Source organism: Phasianus colchicus, chromosome 7, assembly GCF_987193195.1.
Source record: "Phasianus colchicus chromosome 7, bPhaCol1.hap1.1, whole genome shotgun sequence".
NCBI lineage: Eukaryota > Metazoa > Chordata > Aves > Galliformes > Phasianidae > Phasianus > Phasianus colchicus.
The window spans coordinates 23,444,624-23,469,298 of record NC_143442.1 but is presented as its reverse complement, the minus strand read 5'-3'; the positions used below and the strand labels follow the sequence as shown (position 1 = coordinate 23,469,298).

The following is a 24,675-nucleotide window of genomic DNA, read 5'->3' as shown; positions in this document are numbered from 1 at the left end:
TCAGTTATCATTAATGAGCCTGAAGAACAATAGCCATCTAAATTTGGCTCATTAGTTTGGAATGGATGGTAATGGTACTATTTTTATCTATATTCCTTTAAAATTGTTCCCTGTGCTCCTGTTAAAATTCATGATCCATAAATAAATGCTTAATTCGTGCACTGAATCATTGTATACTTTTAATTTCTGTAATGAAATTGTAATAATATGAAGATTTCTAATAAACACAAGCTTTTAAAAGTATCTATCAGTTCAGCAAGTTTCCACTTCAGATACTTGCGAAAACTGCACGTGCTAAAGTCTCATTACTGGTGTTTCAGTGGTCCAGTCTGGATGCTGGGCAGGATTCTAAAGAGAAAGCTCTCCTGTGCTGTGAGCTGATGTAGGTATTTTGAACTCACTGTGTCCTTATCTCTACTCTGGGAGCATCAGCTCAATGCAGCTTCTCTGATATTTGGAGCTTGACTGAAGCAAGAGTGCTCGTGTTTGACTGGAACTGTTGGTGTTTGAGGTGAAAAGTAATAATCATGACTTCTGATAAGCAAACAATCAGGATATTAGTAGGGCTGTTAGGACTGCTTTCAAAGTAGGAGTAAACTACTTAGTGCACGTGGTTGTATTCTGCTGGTGCTCTGCATTTCCGTGCATGTTAAAAACATACTGGCAGCACTGAAGTGCTGTGTATTAAAAAAAAAAAAAAGGCTGTTTCTGTGTGCATTTTGCAGGATTTAAGTCTGTGAAATCAAGGTAATAAACTTAACAGTTGTAGAAATGCCATGATGTATTAATGTGATCCAAGAATGTCTTGAAATACGGCTAAAGCTGAAGTTACTGTGATTCATTTTTATTATGTAAACACGCATTCATATATAGATTGCAAATCAAGAGGCTGACTGCCTTTGATGTTTATTGTAAACACAGAAGCAATTTTTAGCTGGCTGGTACTTGTTCAAACATGCAGTATTTACTAAGAGCTTTGTCGTTGCTGTTAGAGCAAACATCTTTAATATTGCTGTTCATTTTTATGACACTGCGGCCTGGGCTGCTGCTGGTGTGTTGGGGTGTCTGAGCACAGGCACTTGTCTGAGGCACTCACACCTCTCAGCTTTGCCTCTGCCCTGCCAATTTGATGCGTCAGAGCTCCTCCAAGTGTGCTGCCTTGTTTCTGTGTCAGGAGAACAAAATGCTTTGCTTTTACTCAGCCCCCAGGCCTATGGTGCTGCCCAACTTGCTGCAGGCAGCGCACGGAGCAGCAGAGTTGGCTGGCAGGCAGGAGCTGGCTGCTGGGGCAGCTGCCTTCCTGAGGGCATCTACAGTCCAGTGCTTTAGAGCAGCTAATTTATTCATGTTTGAACATACTGTTTGTAGGACATTGTCGTAAAATTAACCACAGACTAAGTGTTACTGTGCTTTCTGATGGTGTATTGTGGGATGCAGCGCACGGAGGTTTTGTGAAGCACATTGACTGAAAACCTTCTAAATAATATGGAGAGAGAAAAAGAGGTTCTCCCTGAAGAAATGTACTTAGGTAGTGATTCACTCCTTTGACTGTTTTTCAAAAGGTAACCTTCTAAGCTTGCTAAAACAGTACATCTTTTACCCAGCTTGTCAGCTTACTGGGATCTGTAGAACCTGTGGGGAGGAGGAAAGGGGTGCTGATATGAATGGATAGCACAGTGAGCTCTAGAAGAAGCCCTGGATTACTTGTCTGAAAACTTATGTGATGTTGTATATACTATCTGACAATCCTTCCTAACATAATAACAGGTGCTAGCATGTTTTAATAATAGGTGAATCTGTAAGACTTAGCTGTATTAGTAATGAAAAGTCATGTGATGTAACTATTTTGCACTGAAACATAAAAAAAAAATGCATCTTAGAATGTATTTATTTACTATTTACTATTTTTTTCTGTAATGCTTACAAAGAAACTTAAAGTACTTCTTCAAAAAGGAATAACTTTGCTAGAATACTATTGCTCTCAGCTTGAAGTCCTATGAACTGAACTCTGACACACATACACTATCAAAAGCCCCAGGAACTGTGATGACTCCATTCCACCTCTTCTTTCAAGCAGTGTCACTGTTATTTGTAAGACATGGTGCAAATAACTTTATGCTCATTCTAAGAGTTTAAGGAAGACTGAAGTAGCCAAGGCACTGGGTTCTTCATCCGTTTTATCTTCTCAGTGCCAGGCTGCAGAGGATGGCTGCAGGATCTGGCCTGGTGACGCATTTGGTTTGTGGCAAAGGCAAATGAGAAGTGAGCTAACTGGTCATCTGCAGCAAAAACTTGTAAAAACTGTTCTGAGGAAAACTAATAGATTTCTTACTCTAGTCATGTACTTTATAAATAAAGCAGGAGGTTTGAATCTGGAGGTGTTGAGCAAAACAATGAACCCTCGCATTGGGAAATAAAGGAAACATTTCTCTCTCTGTCAAAGACAGATGTTAATCCACAAGTTTATTTTGAGTTGTAATTTATTTATGCATGGCTATGTTAACTACATAATTCTAATCCTCAAGTTTATGAGGCAGTAATAACTTTGTCAGTCTAAAAGAGGATATCACACCTTCAATGTAATGTGTTTGTCTGAAGGTGACGTGCTGTGTTTTCTTTCCCAATGAGTGGGAAACAAAGCAACGTAAAACACAAGACTGGGGAGTTGTCAGATTTACACTTACATTTTATAAATTGGATTCCTTTTTTCCCTGATTGTTTTTCTTTTGTTTTACTGGTTGTTTATAGTAAATGAAATGAATCAGCATCTTGGTGTAAAATTGATGTGTTTCTCTTCCATATGATTCACCACTGCAGGTTGTAGTAGATAGAAAAAGACATACTATATATGTGCATCTCACAGAATTATGTCATGGAGCATATCTTGAGATTCAGATCTGCTTCCTTTTTGTTTTAGAAGGAAAAAGAATGACTGCAGCCCTTTTCCTGATTCAGCTCACTGTGCTGATTCAGCCCTACTGCCCTGGTGCATCTGCTGGGGGAATACACAGCCCAGCCTCACTCTGTTGCTCACCATCACCTCTCTACTCGCTGTCTTCTGAGTGGAAGAAAAGAATAGATGGCCTGAGCTAAAATGCAACTTTCAGTAGATGATGGCAAAAGTTGTCCACCCACACTCGGTATGCCCTTCTTTAATTACTCTTGAGCTAATAATCTAAAGGCATGTTCTTATTGATTGAGAAATATCCACTGACATGAATGAAATAAGTTCAAACTCAAAGTTGCTGTAAGGTGTACTGGAATTACTTAAAAAACAAAACAAAACAGACAAAAAAACCCAATAAAAAACCCTTTAACCATGCTCAAGAGAAAAGGGATGCTTTTATACAAACATCCAATTTGAAGTTAAATGAAATTTTTATACAATTGGAGGATTCCAGTTCTACACTTAGCTTCAGGATTTGGAAATATCTCAATGTTTATTTGGATCATCTGGTCGATACGTGGAAGAACACTTTGCTTTGCATTAAGAATGTAATTGATCTGTACAAATTCATAAACTCATTTAACTAGTAATATAAAACTTTCTCAATTGCGCTGTCTGAACTTTTTTTTTGAGGGAGACACTGGCTGGGATTTTGGGACATTTAACTGATCTATGCCATCTTTTTTTAATTCCAAGTTGGTATAGGAGATGAACACAAGAGGGAGCCCACCTCACAGTTTTCTGCATGGGGAGAAATACCTTTACAAAGATAATGAAAAGACTTCTACAATGAGAAACTTAGTGTAAAATCTCCTCTGCCTCTTAGATGTGAAAGAAAATATCATGGTACTGTAGAACATTTATTTACAAACAACTTTAGAAATTTTTCCATTCATAAATTCTTTTTCATCTCAATATTATCTCAATTTTTGAACCCTGGGGAGGATGGATGATCTTATACACAATCTTATCCTTACATAACAAGACAGTTTATGGCCCTTCTCTTTCAAAGGGAGAAGAAGGGTCTCAGCTCCTGTGAGTGCAGCAGGAAGGGTTTGTGTTTGTGTGTTCGGGGCATTCTACTTGTGCTGGCAGTGTGGAAGTATGACTTTTTTGAGATGGGCAGAAAAAGTATTCTATTTTTGGTTGTGAAAGCATTCAACTTCCCACTGCATATCAGTAAGTACGTAAAATATGTGTGATGCAGTGATAGTTTTTTTTTTTTTTTTTTTTTTTAAGCCATGTGTTTTAACTATCTAGCTGTGCATCCATTGTCAACTGGCAACAGAAATGTGTAGCACTGTGGCACCTTAGAGTTCATGGCTATAGTGATAATTGAATTTTAGCCCACAGATTTCATTTCTTCCTCACTAGATAAATAGGATTTAGAACTTAGAGAGGTGCTTGTCTTCTAAGACAGGTTGCTGAAGGTTGTACCTACGCTGAATGATGTCCTTACTACCCTATGTGAATGGGTTTCCATCACAAGATGTTTCCTGAGTGAGGGGAGAGGATGTGCAGGTGGTGGTGCCCACCCAGCCGCCTCCTACTGAGCTGTCACGGTGTGTACTTACATCCAGAAGACAGGAAGTGTTCCCAGTTTTGGTCTCACCCAAAGTGAGAGTGAAAGTCTGGGTCAGAGTTAGAAGCACACATTAGTTTCAGCTGCCTGGCCTTGTATGCATTGCTCTGGATACCCACGTTTGGACATGCAATGTTTCCAAAATTTATATTAATAGAGAACAGTGGGGAAAAACTGTTCTGATAAAATACTAAAATGGAGAATTAATTCTGAGTGACAGATTCATATTTCATGTATCAATTTGCAAGGGCTTTAGTATTCAAGACATTTGATCTCCAGATTGGATTTTATGTTAGTTTCTTGGTTTATTATGATTGTATGGGAACTGTTGAGTCATGGCCTGAACCACTGATTGATCACCTGAGCAAGGACAGCCCTGGGAGCACAGGTGAAGGCAATTGAGCTGTGCGACCGGAAGGGGTGGAGCCTGGCTGCACCTCTCTTAGACCCCCCATTTAAGGGCTGACTGCCACTGGGGAAGGTTCTTTTTCTGGAGATCCCTCCTTTTTTGGAGTTTTTCACTGTGAGCCTAGATCCTTGGATATGGGTAAGCATTTATTTGATTGTCTCTTTTCCACCATGATAATCTTTCCATCTATAACACCTGTAAAATACCGTCCTAACCACGGTACTTTTCCAACTGTGCATTTGTTGACTGTATGATGGTAAAAACCAAATCCATTAAAAATCTGTTTAGAAACTCAGTATTTAGTATTAGCTGCTTTTTACTTGCATTCAAATCGTTCTGCCAGGCTCCTAACTAGCAGTGAACATTTCTTCAATGCTTCACATTAGCAGATTATGTAAGTGTGTTCTGCAGGTTATTCACAGGGTAACTTGTACCAGCGTGGTATTTACAATTTAAATAGGAACATAAATGTATGTAATTTGTCAGGACACACTCTCTCCATCCATCTGTTACTCACTCTGCTCTTAGACTCTGCAAACTTAAAAGAATATTCAGAAAATACTAACCCAAACATCTTACCTCAGTGTATATAACATATGTCACTGTGAACTATGGTTGCAGTTTAGTACAGATTATTACCAAGGTGCCTTCTTAATCACAGAGAACTTGACTGGAATAGCTTTGCTAAGATTAATAGGAAGTACTTAAAATAGTAAGAAATCACAGCTGCTTGTGCTTTTTTCAATTGGCAGCTGTTACGGTTCCTTGTGTGTATGTGTTCTTCCATGTTGAAATAGATGAATTAGCAGTATGTATGTTTAGTGCAAAGCTATTCTTTGTATTTCTTTTGTCGTGGTTTGAAGGATAGCTGGTGCTTTGTTTCCTGCTCTGTTCTTATTGCAGAATGAACACAAGTTGTTAACTTTATAAACCCTTACGGTGCTCAGCATGGATGTATAACAAGCTTGTAAATATCAACCAGCTGATTTTTCACAACATGCTTCTGAAGCACAAGGGTATCTTTATTCCCATTTTAATACTGCCCATATAATATGGTACTCCGAAGATTAATGCTGAAGTAAACTTATTTTTATGTATACCATTAAGAAAAAGAAAAAAAGAAAAAAAAAAGCAAGAACCAAAACCCAAACTCGGGACTAGATGCATGTCCTGTTCTTGGTTCACCTGCCCTTACAGAGGTTATCAGCCTTCCTCTTTTCCTGAAATAATTTCTTAGCTATTAAAGTTGATTCAGTTTGAACAGCAATTATATAGTTCTTCCTTGAAGCAACTTTTCTATCATACTAAACTGAGCTGGGGGTGTACGAGTACTTGGACAGCAGACTGAGAAGGCATGATGTCCTGTCTTAAGGACAGCCATAAGCATCCAGAGACTGGATGGTTTTTTAAATTCTTCAGCTGCTACAGTGATACTGAGTTTTTAGTCCCAAGTTGGCTGGCTTCTTGAGGCCTAACAAACTATTGCATGTCAACAATCTTTTGTGACTAATTACTGCTTACCAATTGCCTTTGTCAATTGCAGAACAATATGCTAGCTTGCCTCACAGAGGCTGGTGAACCCCAGTTTCTGTTTGTCAGTTCCCTGTCCAACCTCAGCCTCCATTTGCCTGTTGCAATCGGGGATTCAGCTGTAGAATTTCCAGGATTGTATTGTCCAGATAGCTTTTCCTGTTACATGTGGAGTGTAGTGAGCCTAAACAGAACTGTTTTACAAAGGAGTGGTTTTGGTGGCAGGATCTTGCTATGTGGAGAAAGTAGTGTTCTGAATTCTAGCTGTTCTGCAGGTGCCGGTTGACTGGAACTGATGTATGGTATATTCAGGGACTGGTAGAAGACTATTCTTTTCCTATTTCAGTAAGTTCTGAAGTTCAGCTTTGGAGATAGGTCAGTAGATCTCAGAGCTTTCTCAGGAGCTGGAGGTAAAGATTTCTGCATGTGAGCGAGAGGAAGAACCTCTAATAGAAATCAAGTCTTGCAAGTAGCAAGGAACTGAGGTTAAGCAGCTATGAAAATCTTCTAAAAACATAATTTCATAGAAAAAATGCTTACTTATCTGAAAGACTGATAATTCCATCATTAGAAGTTCATATAGCCTAACTGCTCTTCCCACTAGAGAAAGCAAAGACAAATACATCGTGGTGATTACATTGAAAAACAGTGTTTTGCAGCTGACAATTTGATCTATCCAGTAGTGTTATTGTACTCGTTATATCTGTTGTAGTTTCCATGGAAATAAAAGGGAGGCATTACTTTTGGAGAGACCTGCATAATTCTAGCTTTCTGTAGTTGTTTAAAATGTATTTATTAGTTTGTTCCATGTACTTCTGAGTTTATCCTTACAAGAAGAGGAAAACTCATAACTCAGCATTTTTTATATATTTACGGTTATTCTGAAGCATGTTTTGTTTGTATTCCCTCCCACTGATGCGTAAAACATGCGGAATGGTGGAGAGGTTGCCTCAATAAGGGATCTCTTGGTAGAACTTAGTATGATTGTTAGCTATCTTGGCCTCAGTGTGTGGTGAGAGAAATAATAAGCTAATGACATTTGTCTTTGAGCAGTTACAGGAACCTGCGTTGCCCCTTGTAGTAACAAGAAAGTTTATGTGGGTTAGAATTTAGTTGGCTGGACACTCAGGGATATTTTACTGCTGGGAGTAAACAGCAACTTCTTGAGATTGGGCTCTGTTTAAATGAGAGAAATGTGCTGGCCAGTGTACACGAGAGATCTGGTAAACAGATGACGAGCCTCATTCCAGTGCCTGTCTTCTAGCTGATTCACAGAATTTGCTAAAGTATTTTGTTTAATCTAATTGATGAAATATTTCTAAAACAAATTGTCCAGGACTGCATTTCAAAGGCTGCTGCAAATACAGATATTTTCACAGTCTATCTGTGATCAAGCAGGTGTGTACTTTGTTTATTTGCTTATTGTTAATGTCACCTATGGGCTGCTTTTCCCCCTCTGTGTGAAATCTTAACCCTAAAAAAGTCTTTTACAGGATCTTATCTAAAGCTTACAAAATGTGTTTTTTTTTTTTAAACACTGATGAACTAAATCTAAGTTTCTGTAACATGCCTTATTTTATATTGCTTGCCTTATGTCTCAAGTCCCAGATAAATACTCCTTTGTCAGTTGTAGGAAATACTCCCTATCTACTCATGCAATCAAAATGTACTGGACATTTTTCTTTCCTAAATCTTTCTTTGCTGCGTGCATTTTATGTAGCCATTTATTTTCTAGCACATACCTCTGGAACAAAAATTCAGATTGATTATAAACCTAAATAAATTCTTCTGATCTGATATTTTTTGATTTGAGCATATATTTTTCACTTCAGAAAATTTCATGATACATGTGAATATGATTGGAGGAAATTTTTCAGAATCTTGTATACCCAAAGATGAGTGAGAGCATGTCTAGCTTTATTTTCTGACTGATAACAACATATTTTTTTCTTCATATAATTCCACAAGCTAATTAATTATTTTTGCAAATGAAACTGCAAATGGGTACTGATAAATCATATTCCACACTGATTAACTGTATGATCTAGGGTTACTTGATTAAATGCATTATGCATTTGTTTAGAAAATACAGAATGTGTCACAGCAAGGGAAAGCTTGTTCTGACATCAAGTTTTATTTTTTTTTACAAAGGAACCTCTGCATATTGATAGAGGCTGATCTTTCAAATATGTCACAGGTTAAGCTAATGCATGTCCAGGAATGGACAGAGGGCTTTCTATAAACCCTACAGCGTTATCTAGTGAGTACACGTTAACGTGGATAACTTATTCTTGGCTTGATATTTGCCTTGCTTTCACCATTCTAAAGATGATGAATAGAAGGAATCTCAATCCTTCTTATTCACCTTCGTAGTAGATGAGAGAAGCCCATATAAACTGTGAAAGGCAACTGGCTTTAAAAATATGGAATATATATATATATACTTACGTGTACGTGTGTATGGAGGATAATATAATTTTCCACATTCTCAGCTTTATGTAGCATTATTGATACTTTTTTTTGAAGGAAATCCTATTTAATAAGTATAGTTTCACTTTTCCTGCCATTTTTAACTGACATTTCTTCCTAAGTATTATTTGATGATTATAGGTATTGCTGTACCTGTTACAGTGGTGTGCACATGTTTTTTTTAGCAAGAGTGACCACAGTAACATGTGATTACTTGTTTCTGTACATGCAGAAATCCCATGCAAGATAATGTTAGCGGAGTAATACAGTAGAGAATAGTAGAAAGTGGTTATTTAAGGAGAGAGAAGTGGTCCATTAAATATTTCAGGTGACAGGAATTGTTTACTCTTTTTTTTTAGTTATGTGAAGCAATGTTAATGTCTTTATCATTTTATTAGGATTTCAAAAATATTTTTTAATCTGCGTAATGCAGTTATGGATTTAGAGGCATTAATGTTTTGCTATTTCATTCTTAATAGGGCAAGATCAGTCTGCTTCTGCCCCTTCCATTTTGTGTACCACACATAGTATTGTATCACAAAAGACAAAAAGCAACAGCATCATAAAAGCATTAATGCATAGGCTATATGTAGGTTTCCAAAGTTTTCCCCCTCTCCCTCCACTGTAATCTGAAGAAAGTGACAGTGGCACGATGCTCCACTATGGTGTAGAGTGAGGCTATGATAAACTTGTATTTGTGAACTGTTACTCTTGGATTAGAATGAGTGAGGAAAAATAAGGAGAAAATCCATGTGGATACAGATGGGAGAAGGCAGAAAACTGTAACTCTTCATGCTAGAGAACAGAATGTCAATAGAGTTTCATCATCTGGGATGAATATGTAGATCAGAGGAATGCTGCTACCTGTCAGTCCTTGGCACAGTTGAGTGCTGAGGGGGTTGCCTTGGTGTTGCTTCTAGCTGTAAGTAAAAGCCATTGATAGTTACACAGTGAGAGAGAACAGAGGTGCAGATATCCAATAGTTTCAAATGCATGCATTTCCTTAAAGATACCAGTTTGTGTCTACAAGTAGTTGCATTGCAGCAGTTTTATATGACATGAATATTGTTGAGCTCAGTAGTCTGTGTATGACTTTTGTATCATTTTAGACATAGTTTTGTATTGTTTTAGACATAGTCACGTGTTCATACAAGTAACTCTTCCTGTTTTCTTGTGTCTAATACTGAGCATGTGACTCAACCTCTATTCAAAGCACGGAGGTGAAATCTAGGAAATTCTGGGATCAAAATTCAACGTTATGAATATCTATTATATCAAGTGTTGGAAAGATTTAATTAAGTCATTATGCACAGTTGAATGCCTCCCGAAATTGTGTTCAATTACTATGAAGCACATGGAGTTGTTGTAATCACAGGCTTTGTGGGATTTGATAAAATACTTTCATTAGCAAGAACTGAGAATCCATATCAGCTACGAGATTGGAGAAAACTTCTTCACTGTGGCTTTTGCAAAGCCAGTAATGGAAGGTAAGTTTTATTTCATGGAAAGTCTAGCTGGTAGGATGTTATTTAGAAAGGGAAAATGTTTGAGGAATAAAGATCCTAAAGTTTTTAGTCAACGATAATTAAACAGAAGGTTTGATTTCAATGCTTGAGGTTTTTGTGCTTTTTGCAACTTTGAGTAATCAGACTCACATTTCAATTTCCTTGGGGAACTGTGGGCTCCTAAGTGCTCGTGTCTTTAAACAAGCCATGCTTTCCAAAAAAGGCAAAAATGTCATAGGAATGACATTTTAAAATAAATTTTATTTTTCCACATTAAAGTTTCTTGTTGAAAGGCATAAGTTCCCTCACCCCCACCCTCTTATGGTAGAAATAGATACAGATTAGCATAACCACTTCTGCATGATAAATCATTGTGGTAACATTTGTGGGTAACCATAAAGATGTGACTACAGAAGAAACATTGAATAAATAGAATTGTACTTTTTTGATTATTGAAGAAATTTAAAAGCCTTGATTATACTTTCTTTTCACATTCTGTGAAGTTAAAGAAGCTCAGATATGGTTAATTTCCCTGAAGAGCCCTCAGCAATTGTGAAGCCTGAAAGTGACATTAAAGATTGGCATGGAAGCATGTTGGAAAGACAATGAAATTAACAGTTCAAACTGTAGATCCTTTAGTTTCTCTGCTTTACGTGCTGAGGTTTTTACACTGATTTATTCACACCCCACCTCTGATTCATTCAGTAGCACACCCAGCCATTGCTTTCACATTTGGAGAGCTGACTGCTGAGCTGCTATTTTGGTCTTCAAAGCAGGATCTTGATTTTATGAGTGTGCACCACTTATCCCAAGTTTCATCTTTAGAATGAAAAGAACAGTATTACTTTTCTCTTCAAGGAAATGTACATGCTGAAAGAAGATCTTAAGCACTCCACCACTGCCAAAGGCACATTATGGAACTGAGTTTGTGTAATTCTAGTTAATGCTGGCATTTTTCAGTACATCTTAATGGAAGATGTACCACCCATGGATAGAATTTCCATTCAGATAGCTTAAGTAATACCATGTCTCTGGCTGTGTTGTTTTTAAGTCGAGCTTCTACTGAAAGGAGGGATCCTGCTTTCCCATCCACCCTCTGCAGTGTGTTTTGCCCCATCCTTTGGGCTGCTGCCAATGGAGCATGCAGTCTGCTGGAGCAAAGAAGCATTCTGATTGAAAATGAATCAGTTTTATGGCTTTTGCTGGTCTAGTTCCAGACAAATCAGTTTTCTGAGAAGCTTATGATTTAGCCACAACAGTGCTTGCACTAATACAAGGGAAACAGCAATAATACTCAGGAGTACTGGGAAGGAATTTGCCCTTTTATGTAGCAGTGTGGTATTAGGTCAGATTCACGTGATCCATTGAAGGACATTCTTAGCTGGCTGGCATTAAAAAATAAATCAGCTAAAGCAGTTGCACTTATGTGACTGCAACCACTTATCTCTAGGGTCCTTCAAAGCATTGGAAGTGCCTTTCACCTTTTCTGCTTTCATTGCTCTGCTTTCCCCATGGGGTGCATTATATATGACTGTACAGCTGATGCATGGGAAAGCACAGCAGCTGAAAGCTCCTTCCTTTCCTAGAAGTAAATGTCTGCTGTTGCTGCTGTGCGAGGGAAAGATGGGTTTTGTGTGTACAGGCATTTTTCCCTATGTCTACAACAGCAATTAGGCATTAATATGGTGATGGCAATGAAGCTTTAAATGAGAGAAAAAGAGAAAGCTGGTTTCCAAGAGAGGTAAGCACTGCTATTAGCAATGTTAGTGTTTGGAGTTTTGTGTTGCTGTATATACTATTTTTTTGTTTACATCAATAGTTAAATCACTGCTTGCTGTGACCTAGACAGATTTCCTGCATTAGACCTTAGGTTTTCTTTTCAAAGTGTCCCTTTAATAGATGGCTCCTTACCATCCTCAATAATGCAAATTACCTTCCATAGCATTAAACTAGCTTACATATTCAAGTCAGGGCTCTCAGCCCATCTGCCAGTAGAGATTCTTGCTGCAGCTGCCCCTTCATTCAGCATTTTACCCCAGCTTCATGATTTCCTTGGCAACGTAGCAATAACCTTTAAGGGTGACAGACAGGTCCATGCAAGAGGCATGTTTTAGAGCAGACTGGTTTATTAGTCAATATTAGTCACCAGCATGCAGAGTGTTACCTGCCAACCTCCTGAACATATCTTCAGAGAAGTGCTGCATCTGCTCTCACAAACATGTGGCCAGATGTGTGATAGAGCAGGTCTGGGAGTGAAGAACTGCTGCCTTCCGTGGCAATGAGTTTTCAAGTGCCCACTGCTCTGTGGTGAGTGTCTGCTTGCAGGTGCTCACTTGCAGTAGGCAGGCAGAGCTGCTTACTCCTTCATGGGCTGCTGCTTTCATAGGGGAAATGGAAGCTGCAAGGTTTATTTTTGTTGCTAAAGTCAAGGGCATTTTCTCAGTGTACGCTCAAGAAATAATTTATCAAGTTAATATTTGTTCTTAGAGCTTAATTTTTTTGTAAGTGAAAAGGTTAGAATGTTTTAGGGGAGCCTTCATCCTTAAGGGACAGAATGTAGGCAGAATTGAATTCCAAGTTAAAAAAAAAAAAAAATGCTGAAAAAGAAGCAAATGCTACAGTAATGGAAGTATTTACTATCTTTGTTCAATCAAAACATGTAAGTGATACAAGTATGTGACTTGCTTTCTTTTTTAACCAGCAATTTATTGTTGCTTGGAAATCCTCATAAGACTTCCTGATTCCTTGCCAAATCTATAATTCATTCAATTTATGTATCTATTCTTATAACACGAACTTGCTCAGGGGTATATATTTTTCCTTTTTTAGAGAGCAAGAGATTTTATTTATTATGTTTTGGTGAGCAGAATAATAGGGCCTCAATCTGACCTTAGGAGCCTCAGATACTCTTGTTTTCGGGCAGTGTTTGTAATGCAGTAATTTGTGTAGATTATGATAATCCTTTTAAGCAAGAAATCCTTATCCCATATTTGTAACAACATTTTTATGAACTACATGATTCATCACCAGCCTATGTGAAATAGGCATTATTCATTGATAACAGCTATTGCTAGATGCTGTTTCTGTTCTCGTTTTTGGGTGTATCAACAGTTAGACACAATCAAAAGGTGTGGGATAAAATCCAAACACTTGGAACCTGGTTGGAAGTGAATTTTAGATTGTTTTATTTCTGGATGTATTTCTCCCATCTTCTTGCTTTATACTCTCTTTATTAGATATTATCAGTTTTCTAGCTTTGGGATTAATGTGAGCTTTGTATATTTTTAAGGGGAAGGAGAAGGAAGAAAGACATTTTAGAAGTCTAAGTTCTGAATTTTTTCATTAGAATTGGAGAACTTTTGTACTAGAAAAAGCAAATAATGAAACACCAGTGCAACAAAAGAAAATATGAGAAACATCTTGTTGGTGATTAAATTCAGGAACTTAATAGGCGATCACTGCCAAAACTTATACAGTTCAAGTGTTTTTACAGCTTCACTCCTTGGAAAAAAGAAAAGGTCGTTTGCATGGCATATTCTCAGACTTCACAAAACATTCACTTTTACCTTCTGTTAGTCATGGATTTCAAGGTGCTACTACAAAAGTGCCCTTCCTGCTTCATGCCTTTGAAGAGAAAGCTTATGGCATGTTTTGCAAGAAATATTTAGTGATTTTTTTAAAAACTCTTTCTTAAATTTTAGTGTGTTTGTGGGTGATGATAAAAAAAAAAAAGTGTTTTGATGGGAGGGTATTTTGATATCAAATGAGCTGCAGTGCACTCATGAGTTGTTCGTTGTTCTCCTTCCTTTGCCTACTTGCATGATGCCTAATGAGAGTAATTATAAAAGTTATTTAAGATATCTCAAGGGTTTGAGAAGTTAGTTGAACAGAGAGTTAGCAGAAGTACTTAGCTTAAGACATATACTTTTTCCTGCTGCCCTATTAATATTAGTTGTAAGCTCTGAGCAATTGGGTTTGCACTTGCACGTTTTCTTGTGAGCACAGAGGTACAGCTTTTTAGAAGAAATTCTGCAGCCTTACACTTTACACAGCCTTACAGTAGCAGAATTTACTCCTTAAAATCTCCAGGTAGCGCAGACACATCCTTAGTACCTGTTGTAGGAGGTGAATACTGGGCTGCAGTTACCAAATGAGCCAAGAAGCTGTGCATAGTATTGTCAGCACTGTTTGTTGGAAAGAAGCAATAAATGCATTGCTAGTTTTAGAGTTGGCCATTATAATTTTTTTTTTGCAGTCTCACTGCACGTGAAATGGGAAGATAAAGTTCTTACATGAAAACTCAATTCAGAACTAAGTTGCAGTATATTTAAGAACAGAAATCACTCTAAAAGCAGCTAAGTATAGAAAGGGTGTAGTAAAATGGATAATAAATGTGTCTAAAGTACATCAGTATCAACAGAGACCTGACATCACATGGTAAGATTGTGTTCAAAATGTTAAATGATGCCCTGTCCCTGGAGGTGTTCAAGACCAGGTTGGATGGGGCCCTGGGCAGCCTGGTCTAGTATCAAATGTGGAGGTTGGTGGCCCTGCATGTGTCAGGGGAGTTGGAGATTCATGATCCTTGAGGTCCCTTCCAACCCGAGCCATTCTGTGATTAACTCCAGAGATCAGTAGATTAGTAGCAGATGACAGACATGCAAGAAAATATGTTTGGGTAAATGCAGATAGCAGCTGCTCAGCTGAAATAAAGCTGTAGTAGATGACCGTGATGCATGAAGGCTTGAGTTCAAATTCTGTTCCCTCTGATTCAGACTGCTTTTACGATGCTCTGTTAGATAGGTAATTTTACCCTGAAGATGCTTTTTCCAAATGCCAGGGTCCTGGCTCAAACACTCATTTCAAATAGCACTGAAATAGTTTTAGTTTTGTTCCAGCGTAGAACAGCAACAAAAACCCTTGAATTTCAAAATGTGTTGTTAGAAATGTTCTAACACAGAGCACTGTTGAGAGTGAAAGAAATTTCTTGCTAAAATATTAGGCATTTATATAAAGAACTTACTGTTTTAATTATCTGTTTACCAAGACACATGGTTTTCTTTATGAGGGTTTAGAGCAGGGATGATGAATCTCCACATGGGAACTGTTTGTCAGCTGCAGCTTTGTGTGACCAGCAGCACCTGCATGTTGGCACAGCACAGAGGGACCTGAATCTGATAAAACAGATTCTGCTTTCCCGTGTCTTCAGAGCGCCTTGGGGTGATGAGGCAGTGTTGCTTCCTTCCTATGAACCATTCTTGAATTCCTTGATCTTGGCACTGCTGGTTGTGACGTGTGTTCTGCAACTGCCAACCAAAGTCCTTGTCTCCTGGCTGTGTCATTTGGGGGTTGGCAACTCTGAGCTGCAAATGCTAGCCTTCATTAGGTGCACTGAATAAAGAACAAACAAATACAGAAGTTTAAGCAAACCATGCGCTCGCCACTGTGTTCCAATTCTTAGTGTTAGAATTATAGGAGTGATATAATACCTTGGGTAAATTGAGATAGAAGACACATCATCTGGAAAAAATGCAGTGATTTCTGGGGTGTGCTTTTTGTTATAAATTATTTTTGTTGTTGTTGAAACAGTTTTATCACTTATTTTTCTTCCTTAGTGATTCTGCAAACACTGAGATGCTATCTAATTTTTCATGTTGGGACTATTGTAAACCTTGGAAGTTTCTGGAAGATCTTGACTGAATGCTTCTTGACTTGTTACTGTTTTCCAAATGTGAAGCTGTTGCAATTGCTCTTTGGTAGGATATGGGGGTGTGGTAGGATTTGCAGATGTTGTGCAACCATTTTGTTTTACATTTCCAGAATGATCTGGCCAGAAGCAAAGCGAAATATCTCTGTCCCATTCCTACTTTGCACCTTATTTTGCTCTTGTGCTAAGTGTGCTTTGGCCAAACACACGACAAAGAAAAGTTTTACTTTAGTGGCATTAGTCTGATTGATGTTGGTGGGGCAGGAGAGCAATAGGCTAAATAGCCCCCATGGGCCAGTCTACACAGCTGTTTGGAGCTAGAAACTGCCTTTAAGTCTAAGCTATATAAATTGCTTTGTTGCTGTAATAAAGTTTCTTGCTATGACACAGGCTGGGATTCTTTAAAGCACAGAACCAGTATTTCAAATCCATCTCACAGTGATATGGGTTCCAGCATTGTGCACAAATTGATTGGGATTCATTGTCTCGTATTCTTATTCTGTAACCACGATCCAGGAAGTTTCATAGTAATTCAGAAGCATCTTGAATCTCAAGTGTTCTGTTGACCTCAGTGCTGGCAGTTTCAACATATTTTTCCAGTTCAGCAGTAGACTGTAAATCAGGAACACTCTGGCAGTTTTCCAGGCTCTGTGCTGATATATGTGCACCTCAGAGGAACCACTTGCAGATTTAATTTTTACAAAATTGAGCTGGTGACAGCCCTGAGCAATCTGACCTCATAGCTGACCCTGCTTTGAGCGGGAAGTGGGACGAAAGACCTCTTTTTGACCTGAATTACTCTAATTGGAAGGTGTATGTATTCCAACTTCATTTTTATTTGGCTCTCTTGTTGGTCAATTCTTCTCCACAATGGGACTTCAGGAATCCAGGTTTAGGAAAACTTTCCATCTGAACTCCATGAGAATCTCATGCAGTAACAGAAATAGGAATGCTTGCATAAATGGACCTGATAATTGACTTCCACCCCCTTTGACAAGAGAGAAATTTTTTTCTATTCAGTAGTGCAGTTGCCTTTTCCTTCACTCATTCACTGCTGCTTTTGACATGGATAATCTTAGTTTTGAGCCAAAAAAGCGAACCCTTTGTTACCTGTTGTCATTTTCTACTTTGTCCTGTCATTTGCAGTTTTGATCTGCATGTCTTTATAGATAAAAGCAATGCATATGCTTTATGCTCATGAAGTAGCTGTCCTTTGGGCCTCATAACAAAGTGGTGACATCTCCTGTCCACCTTGTGGGGGGCTGATGGATGGTCTCAAGAGTCCCTTCCAGCCTCAACTGTTCTGTGACTGTGCAAGTATTTTTGCAGCAAGAAGATGGTAGTTCTTATACTGGATTGTACTTATACTGATCCTAAAGGGTGTTTTTTCACTATATACATCATCTCCAAGGAATTTAATCACAGGTTAATGCCCTGCTATTGATTTTCATTCCGTTTCTGTTGACTCCAATGGGAATGATGGTGGCAGAACATTACTCTGGAGAGATCAGTGTTATTCTCAAGTCTCCTAGCACCTGATTTCCTACACGACTGAAGCTCAGTGCTTGTAAAATTTACTGCCTAGTGATATTTTTAAAGGACTATTTTGATTTCATAAACCATCCCTCAGCAATCACGGAATACTTTGAAGTCAACTAAATAGTACAGCTGGGAGCTCTGTTGTATCTGTAGTGAAATATGAACAGTGTATAGCATCTGGATATAATAAATCTATCAAATTATAACTGAAAAAACAAGGAATCAATTAAAATTTAATATTCGACTTGCACAGGGAAAAGCCAGCACTTTTACCTAGAAATTTCTTTTAATATTTTTAATAAACTGAATTGTTGGTTCACAACTGAAATTAAACAGCAATAACTGCTTTTATTTTTAAGTTGTTACAGCTCAATTCTTGTGTAGCTGACTTTTTTCCTATTTCATAGAAAATTTATAGGAAATACCCACCAGGTAGAGGCACTATATATACACAATAAAACTGTTGGGGAAGTTAGATTATCTGCAATATATATATGCCTCCTTTGTAAAACGCAGAGTCAAGTAGCAGCACTTTACAGTAGCTTGAGTGCTGAAATATAAGTTGCAACTGTTATATCTGTGAGAAGCATAGCTCAGTATTGTTTCTGTAAGAGTGTTTGCCATGTCCCTCAGAAAATTAGCTGTCATTTCAAGAGTCAGCTTCTTGATCACCATCAAGACCCATTAAGAGTTTCTCTAGTCTGAACCTAACAGTATATAGAATCATAGAATCGTAGAATTGCCTGGTTGGAAAAGACCTTATGGACCATCAAATATGTGCTGAAGAGTTTAAAAACACTTAAAAAATTATATACACTAGAGGGAATGAACTTTTCTTCTGATTCTTTACCTAACTGCTGATTCTGTATACATCTTGATAAAAAGACTTCCATTCCTTTCTAATTTCTTTCTGGATTTGCTAAGAAAGCTTCGAGATTTGATTTTAGAAGATTTCAGGCAATTTCAATGTACGTTTTTCTTTGTTACTTACTAGAAACTGGAAAAAGAAAAAAAAAAGTCTTTTTGGGGAGTGCCCTTTGGAGTACCTGGCTTGGATGTTTGGCACAGAGAGTACCTGGGATAGTGTATAAGTCTTAGTTAGCAGTTGCCTACATGGCTCACAGTCCACAAACCCACCACCTGCTTGTTTTTGGTGTGCTGTTGAAGAGTGACACAGTTACTTTGATTTCAGACTCTGAGTAAGGGAACTGAAAGCTCTGCTGAAGCTGTGTGTGAAGGGGACAGTAGCTAGCCTCCTTGTTCACTTTGGCAAGTATTAGATGCATGCTTGGGTAGACTGCTGTAGGATATGCTTGAAGTGTGGCCAAATTATTAGTAAGGGATCCTGATAGTGGTGACAGGCTGTGTAAGCCTTGATCATTCTGAGGGAATGATCACAGGCTTTTAGCAATCTCACAAATCCTCTGCATATGGCAGCAGTCAGATACGGGCATCTGATTTTCAGGAGACAAAGACAACGTTGTAGTCCTTTGTCAAAGTCTGGTGCCAGTCTGACAAATAGCATTGTTATTTCAGGGTTTCTGCCATACCACAAATGAATATCTCCTTCTGGAAGCTAGCCATGCCAAATTCTTGAGGCTCTTCATACGTAACCTTAATACTGTGAAGTATGTTGTGTGACTGTAGAATGAGTCATGGTTGTTCATTTAGTTGTGTCTGTGCAAGCCTTGCACGCTGCGCTTGTCTTGGCTCCAATGGAAATGTCTGTACTTGTATCTTCCTGTGTTACTGGTTACTGAAGTAAATACATAAACCTCACTGTCAAACCCAGCAGGTGCATTTGATAATCTGCATAATTTTGAACTTAAGTATTTTCTCATCTGCCAGCACTGTTGGTGGGATATCTGCTATTGCCATGATGTCTGTAGCCCTGATTTGAAAACGGTGATACCAGTGGAATGCTCAGATTGGCCCTCAGTTCATTCCTAATGACCAGCAAGTGTGATGTAAGGTGTCTCAAGCTGCACTGTTTTTGCCTGCAAAATAACACAGTCTGAAACATATGTGAGATCTGTTACATGTGGGGGGCAAGGAGCCCTTTCAGCCCAGGCATGGAATGTTAACAGAGACTTTGAAAGTTGCAGTGCAAGATGGTACTGGGACTGAGCCAAAAACTCTACTACTGGTACTTAGAATAAATGCAGACTTGAAAGCAGACAAGACTGTTTTTAAGGGTAAAAAAAAAAAAAGAACAGGTAGCTGTGATTTATGTGAAATGCAATACATCCAGTTGAATGTGGATATAAGGTAGACTTTTAGACTAATCATGAAAAAGGTGTAAAAACTTGTTAAAAAATATAAAAATAGTCCCATCTGGCCTATAGACTGAGGAAGAAGAAACCATCTTGCAAAAAGGAGACTCCATTGCCATCTACATCACCTCATTGTCACCCGTATCATCTCTCCACCATTCTGTTCGTCCCTGTGAATATTTGGGACACTGAAGTCTCACCATAACTTCCCCCTACGCTGATGTGACCCAAAGGGGCAGCGTAAGGCTGATCACAACACCAGAGGAAAAAGCAGACAGCAGAGATCTTGCATATACCTGCTTTGACTTAGTAGGATTTGAACTATAAATGTTAGTTTCATATTTTGATGAGACAGATAATTCTTTGATCAGACTGTTAAAGCTTTAATAAAACTAGCCTAAACCATAGCTTTGCCTTTAAAGAGTACTCTCCTTTTGTGTGGAAGATGTTGGGTAGAGCATGAATCAGCAGCAGAGACGTGCATGTGCACACGCTGCTCCTTCCCCGTCCAGTGTAACAGCAGTGAAGGCACGTTCATTCCCATCTTGTGTTTTGGGGGCAGTATGTGGGGAGAAGTTGATATGTCCATGAGATACACAGCGTAGAATGGTATAGATGGAAATCAGTGGTACCACATTCCTCCCCCCCCCCTTTTTTTTTTTTCCTATGCTGATCTGTGTATGAGCAAAATCTTAAGGAAAAAAGATTCTGCTTATGACTAGGCATCAGCTATCTCAAAGAGCTGAAGAGGAAACATTTGGCTCTTTTGTGATTATAGTATTTTTCTCTGATAATTTCTGTAGCATGCTAGTTGGCCTCCTACTTCAACTTCTGAATGGCAGCTGACAGCATTTTTTCTTCATGAAAAGAAATTTTTAATGGGTTGTACCAAAAATAGCTGGAACTTGCTGTCTTATGTGAAAAATACAGGATATGAGTCATTATCAACACTAGGAGACCTTAGATCCTCTGTAACTTTACATATCTTCTGTGGCTGTATCAAGGACTGCATTTAATCTGAGCAGCACATGCTCATTCCAGATAGCTACAGTAGAAAATTTGGCTCCCACTGTCAGGTTTTATAGCACCTATTCTGTGGTGAAACCTACTCCACTCTTTGAAGAAACTTAAAGAAGAACTTTAAAGAAGTTTGCAACCACTCAGTTCCTCGTAACTTAAATTAAAAGTGAGGTAAATTCAGTAATTGTTGGCTTGTCTTCTGGGGGAGAACAGTCAGAAACTCAGACTTCAATTCTTTCAGCAGTTTCTGATGTTCCATGTTCTTCCAGAGGTGTCACTTTTGTCAAATAAGTGATGTCTATCAGTGAATTGTTAAGATTTTTACTAATCTGACATTTTTAGTCAGAGAAATTAATCGTAAATGTGACAGCTTCTGTAAATCTTTATTTGTAAAACTTACACTTGAAAAATATGTATTTCTTCTCATACTCCATTCCCAAGAGTTACATATGGATTTTGAAATTCTTGAATGTGAGTCTTTCCTAAAGAAGGCAAGGCACCACACAGTATAATTGATTTGCATGTCGGGATCAATGTGTGAGCACAAAACCCATACCTTGTAGAATTCTTGCTCCACAAGTCTGTGCTTTAATTAGACACTGTGCTTCTGGATACTTTAGAAGTAGGCTGTTATGTGTATTCAAATTAGGGAAACCTTATTGCTTGAAATGAAGGCTGAATAAACATCTTCAGTGATGTGTGTTTCCTAAGTCATGAGCCAGCTACTGGACAATAAAAGTAGGCTGTTCCTGTGTGCATTGTTTGCTTCTCATTCTTTTGTGCCAAAAAAAAAAAAAAGGCAGTATCTGTATAGAAAGGAGCTGAGGCACTGAATGAGTGGTTGGGGCCACCTGTCTCTGTTAGCCTACTACATTTAAAGCTTTTGACAAGAATGATCCATGAATATCACGTTTCTCTATATCTTTGTGGGTTCTGGGCCAGAAAGACTTAGAATGAAGGACCGAAGCTAACCTGGCTGTGTGGTTTTTGAAGAATTATGTGGAAGTTTCTGATCAAGGTTGCTGTGTTTAAGCACCATAACTGTAGATATTTCTTACCATATTAAATATTATACTTCTGAAATTAGTCTCCACAAGAAAGTGGGGGATTACTTAATTGAAATTCAGGCTTCAGATTTGCAGTTGTAGATACAGAAAAAAATCCATCTACCAAAGAAATGGGTGGAGAGAACTCTAGCTAGTTCAAAGGACTCTTTCAACAATGAAAGCAAATAATTCTGGTTTTATTCTTAACATAATTGCTCTTCTGAATGGAGAACTTGCTCTTTTCTGCACGTGATGAACAAATACATGCAAATAATGACAGTTGACTTGAATCAAGTTTGACTCAAATATTTAAAATATTTAGTATGGAAATCTCTAGTGTGGTTTTCTCCCCATGAAAGAAAGGCAAGAGAAGGCTCAGGAATGTGGAAAGCTCTCCAGCGATAATGCTAATGTATTTCTGGGCATCAAGCATTATTTATTAAATGTAAAATAGAAACAATATTTCTACTTCAAATGTTGGTATGTGGAATCTTTTTCAAGTGCAAAAATTTTTTGATTCACACTCTTTAATCTCTTGCTTTATATTATCATACACACATTGCCTGTTAGATGTTGATTTTAGTGCATTAGATGGCAGGCTGGTACCATGAGGGGGGTGCTTTCGTGAAAGAAATCCCACTGCCTTATAGCTATGTTACTGTGTCATCAAAGGAACTAATACATACAAATACCAGTTTTCTGCACATGTTCTGCAGAAAGAAGGTAAAAATGGTGTGTAGCAATGCTGACATTCCTTGGGAAGTAGTTTGAACTTGCCAAAATGTGTACAACGTTATTTGGTATTACTGACCAGCAGAAATTGTAATTTGAATTTTCCTTGCAAACTGAATACATCAGTAGCTGGATTTACTTGACTGCTAATGGAGATCATGACACTTGTATCAGGAATTGCATAAAGTTTTCTGCAAATAACTACCAAGCTTTACAGTGCATTAGGTCAGAACCCATGCTAAACTGATTAACGTGGCTGTGACAAGTCATGATGTGGAGGTTTTGACTGGAATGATAAAAACCCATATAATGCTTACAAGTGGGTAATGATACCGTGATTAGAAGGACTTAGCTGCAGTGAGCTGCACCTGTAGTGAACTGCAGTTGAAATTCTGGCCTAAACCAGCACCTATCACATCCTAATTCCCAAATACTTTTAACTCCCATGTTGTACCTTCAGCACTGGGTCAGGTATGTGTCAAGCTTGTATGTATTTCTGCTAAAGCCTCAAAATAACCCAACACTGGGGATGCTGGTGCAGTTACTCAGGTGGTAGTCTGCAATGCTTGGACTTGAGTCTAATGAGACAAAAGTTTTTACAGATAAGTTTGAGTGAGAAGCTTATGACATCAGCAAATAAAAAAACAGTACAAGGCTGATGGGCCCTTGACTAATCTTGAACTGCTGGATGTCAGACCAGAATCAAGAGGTATTTTTAAATGTCAGTTTGAAGCTGATTTATAGCTTTCCAGTCTCAAGAGCAAACTGCTTAGTGATTCAGGGATTAAATTGGATGTTATGATCTTTTCAGTATGTACACAAGCAGCTCAAAGAGGCTTTCAGTGCAGAAAATGTGCAGTCAAATTAAGAGATTGATGTAAATCTGCAATCTGAAGTCCTTCTAGCATCTGAGATTTCTGACCTAAAAGGTGAAGTACATAATCCCAAAACTTGACAAGTGCCACTGAAAATGAAGCTATTGGCTTTTCTCTGCCTTAATTTTCTACTTTTGTTAGAACAGCAATGAGAGGTTACAGATTTCTGGCATTGCTCATCTGCTTTTAATGAGCATTTTTGCTTTGGTTGCAAAATGCTTCTATGTATTGAACGGATAAGAAGCTATCTGTGACATAGCAGGTGTGGCAAAATAATTTTTATTGGCTACCAGTTACAACTGTGTAAAAGTTGTTAGCCGTGATTTAGATAAGGCCAGTAGATATTTGGGCTTGTTGGGCAGCAATATATTCTAAACACCTCTCTTTTGAGGTACACTTCTATGAGGGCACCAGCCAGCAGGTTGAAGCGTGCACTGCTCTGCATGCAGCGTTCTGTGTTTTCCCTGTTTGCGGTAGAGAAGCTGACTCACGGCTCAAGCAGTGGCAGCTCATGATACACTGTGCAGAAAGTGGCAGTCCCAAATTTCATATATGCTTTCCTCCCATCTGGTAAGTGGATGAGTCATCTATGACTCAGTTTTCTCTGCTCAGCTTAAGAATGATTCCAAATGAGTCAGAATGTTTTCAGGGACTCCTGCTGTTAGAGAGCACTTCACCTCTACCGCTCCCATCTTCTCATCTCTCCCATACTGTGGGCTGTGGTCTAACTTCTTTCTATCCTAAACTCAAGACTGGTGAAATTGCTGCTTTAGTGAGCCATTTTTTAATGTAAGTATGACTTCTAGCTTTGCCTTTAGTATTGTCAGACATGCTGATATAGGGACAGGGCCTGCCGTTTATGATAGCTTTGTCCATCACCGCCGGAAGACCTTCATATTCTCTGCTGTCTAAACCAGTGCACCCACAGCATGGGTACAGGCTTATCTTTGGATGCAGGACCTTCAGATAGTCACAGGTTTGTTATTTCCTTTCTTGTGCACAATGAGTAATGAGTTGGCCTGGACTCCATTATTGTGTTGG

At 38.4% G+C, this 24,675-nt stretch overlaps 1 protein-coding gene across 9 annotated transcripts in view; it reads left to right on the top strand.

The window, feature by feature from the left end:
• PDE1A (phosphodiesterase 1A) overlaps nucleotides 1-24,675 on the top strand; it is a 206,735-nt gene that overhangs the window by 6,389 nt on the left and 175,671 nt on the right. Inside the window, exon 1 of one of the 9 annotated variants that reach the window (XM_090144146.1) lies at nucleotides 4,997-5,076. The exons of the other annotated variants lie outside the window; for them this stretch is intronic. The gene's annotated coding sequence lies outside the window, so the exon portion shown is untranslated. Of the gene's footprint in view, nucleotides 1-4,996; nucleotides 5,077-24,675 lie in introns of those variants that run through there. 9 annotated transcript variants of the gene reach the window in all.